The sequence below is a fragment of the Bos mutus genome, chromosome 13 (genome assembly GCF_027580195.1).
Source record: "Bos mutus isolate GX-2022 chromosome 13, NWIPB_WYAK_1.1, whole genome shotgun sequence".
NCBI lineage: Eukaryota > Metazoa > Chordata > Mammalia > Artiodactyla > Bovidae > Bos > Bos mutus.
The window spans coordinates 26,773,145-26,776,605 of NC_091629.1; the positions used below are offsets into that span (position 1 = coordinate 26,773,145).

General features: G+C 46.5%; 1 pseudogene; it reads left to right on the forward strand.

The window, feature by feature from the left end:
- The first annotated feature begins 2,286 nt into the window (after positions 1–2,286).
- Positions 2,287–3,009, forward strand: LOC102271204 (elongation factor 1-beta pseudogene; annotated as a pseudogene).
- The last annotated feature ends 452 nt before the right edge of the window (positions 3,010–3,461 follow it).

The following is a 3,461-nucleotide window of genomic DNA, read 5'->3' on the forward strand; positions in this document are numbered from 1 at the left end:
TATTAGTTTTCTGAATGCTGAGTTTTAAGCCAACTTTTTCACTTTCCTCTTTCACTTTCATCAAGAAGCTCTTCATTTCCTCCTCACTTTCTGCCATAAGGGTGGTGTCATCTGCATATCGTGTCTGAGGTTATTGATATTTCTCCTGGCAATCTTGATTCCAGCTTGTGCTTCTTCCAGCCCGGCATTTTGGCAATGATATATTTGGCATAGAAGTTAAATAAGCAGGGTGACAATATACAGCCTGGACATACTCCTTTCCCAATTTGGAACCAGTCTGTTATTCCATGTCAGGTTCTAACTGTTACTTCTTGACCTGCATATGGATTTCTCAGGAGGCAGGTCAGGTAGTGTGGTATTCCCATCTCTAGAAGTCCAGCTCTTAGACAATTTTTATTAGCCCCATCGTGTCAATAAAAGTGTGAACTCATTATCAATATTTAGGAAGTGTAAGATTTTAGGTGAAGATTTGGATTTCTGGCTTCTATTGAAAAATAGCCTCTGGTGATGCTGACCCCGCCCTGACATGGAAATCAATGGCCCTGCCAGTGCCACTGGGGGCTGCCCGGCTGGCTCCTATATCACCGGGGAACCTAGTGTCACTGATTATCCACACAGTGGCCCACCTGCTTTCATCTAAAACCATGATAGTAGTTCAGCCAAAAGTTACCTGGGGTCTATCAAGATTCTGTGTGCATTTCTCTCTGTATGAAGTGAGCTGTGGGGAAGATGCTCTCTCTCCTTCCAAAGACAAGTTCACCTGTGTACCTGTCAGCAATAAGCTTCAAGAGATATCAGAAACTCCTCGATCCAGGTCTAAGTCAATGATGGTAAGTCCACCCCCTGGCCAGCACCTGGACCAGAGCAGACATGTGACACAGCCCATCCGCATGGGTTAAGGCAGAATGCTGGATGCTTCAGGAAACTTCTCCTCCCCCTTAAGCAGAGACATGAGAAATAGACACCCCATGCTTGGTATGGTCTTCCGGATGCTGGTTTGCAAAGTTGATAGAGTCTGGATGAGCGGACACACTCAGAGGAGCAGAGCATGAAGATGGAAGGAGGCTGACCCTAAAGTCACCCTGCCAAGACTTCTTATTTGACATTATTAGCATTTTTATCACAGGATGGATGATTTACATTATTGTTCCAGTTTCAAGTGTCCAATACAGTGATTTAAGATTTTTATAGATTATACTTCAAGTTACTATAAAATATCGGCTATATTATACAGCACAGGGAATTATTAGCATTTTTGTTTGAGCAATTTATTTGTTGGCTATTACTTGCAGCTAGTGGCATTCTTTCCAGACTTTGGGCTCTAAAGATTTTACTCTGTGAGACAAGACCTGACCCAGGGGCCTCAGAAGTCCTCCCAGGTCTGCAGGCCTTTGGTCTGTTTGCAGAACCACATTTCCACACAACAGTTCTAGGGGTCTGGGACTTCCCTGGTGGTTAAGATCTCACTTTCCAATGCAGGGGGTGTGGGTTCGATCCCTTGTTGGGAAACTAAGATCCCATGTGCCTCATGACCAGAAATAGATAAATAAATAAAACAGAAGCAATACTGGGACAAATTCAATAAATTCTTTTTTTAATGGTCCATATCAAATAAATCTTAAAAAAGAATTCTAGGGGCCAACCACAGCCTCTCCCCGCCACACCCCCCCACCCCCCCACCCCCCACTCCATATTGGAAGAGAGAAAAGGCTTCAGGTTGGGCTCTTTCTGGGGAAAGAGTTGACCTCCTTGCCTGGTGCTGACGGGGAGGGAGGCGAGGAGGGGGGCCCCCTGCAGAGCCTAGGACAGCAACAACAAAACTCTGGGGAGACTGGCCTTTCCTTGTCCAAACCCCAGCAGCCTGCCGGTACCTCAGGCACAGCAGGTGCCTTGAGGGAGCAAAGGGGAGACACACCCGAGCCAGCTTGTCCCACAAGCCTCACTCTTCTCTTCCCATGAGAACCTCGTGGGCGGCAGAAAGGAGGAGGAGACTCCGGGCGCTCTGGGCCCCAACACACAGAGCCCTATCTACACCCACATGGGGAGCAGCCGCTTCGTTGCCTGCTTGGGATCACACGTGACAACCTCACAGCATCCAGAATGGAGGTGGTTCCACTGGTTTCCTAGAACAGGCTGCAGCTTGAGCCCAGGGGCTGCCAGCATTTCACCTAAGTGATTCAGCAAGTGTGCTTTTAAGCCAGGTGTTTTAAAGGCAGAGTGATTCTGTTGTGTTGATAATTCATCTCTGACCTTTTTTCTCTTAGCACTGGGCGCTGACCAGTTGCATGCCTCTTTTTCTTTGCTGCCTCCCAGTTCTAGATTAGCCATCGCCATGGGTTTTGGAGACTTGAAGAGCCCCGCTGGCCTCCAGGTGCTCAACAACTACTTGGCAGACAAGAGTTACATAGAGGGGTATGTGCCATCACAAGCAGATGTGGCAGTATTTGAAGCCGTCTCCGGCCCACCACCTGCCGACTTGTGTCATGCCCTCCGTTGGTATAACCACATCAAATCTTATGAGAAGGAAAAGGCCAGCCTGCCGGGAGTGAAGAAAGCTTTGGGCAAGTATGGCCCTGCTAATGTGGAGGACACCACAGAAAGTGGAGCTACAGATAGTAAAGATGATGATGACATTGATCTCTTTGGATCTGATGATGAGGAAGAAAGTGAAGAAGCCAAGAGGCTAAGAGAAGAATGCCTTGCTCAGTATGAGTCAAAGAAAGCCGAAAAACCAGCACTTGTCTCCAATCTTCCATCTTATTAGACGTGAAACCTTAGGATGATGAGACCGATATGGCAAAACTAGAGGAGCACGTCAGAAGCATTCAAGCAGACGGCTTGGCCTGGGGCTCTTCTGAACTAGTTCCAGTTGGGTATGGCATTAAAAAACTTCAAATACAGTGTGTAGTTGGAGACAACAAAGTTGGGACAGACATGCTGGAGGAGCAGATCACTGCTTTCGATGAGTATGTATAGTCTATGGATGTGGCTGCATTCAACAAGATCTAAAATCCATCATGGATCAGTGCCCTTAAGTAAAAGTTTGAAAGACAAATAATAATAATAATAATTCATCTCTGAGCCCCCCACCAAATTTTAAAAATGAAATGAAAGTCACTTAGTTGTGTCTGACTCTTTGTGACCCCGTGGACTATACAGTCCATGGAATTATCCAGGCCAGAATCCTAGAGTGGGTAGTCTTTCCCTTCTCCAGGGGATCTTCCCATCCCAGGGATCAAACCCAGGTCTCCCGGTTTATGGGCAGATTCTTTACCAGCTGAGCCACCAGGGAAGCTCAAGCTCGAACTGGAGTCTCCTGCACTGTAGGTGGTTTCTTTACCAACTGAGTTATCAGGGAAGCCACCAAATTTTAAATGGTGACCAATTTTTAGGAATTAGATTGTCACACTGCAAAAGCAGCTGGTTCCACAAAATTCAGTAAAACAAATGTATTTTGATTT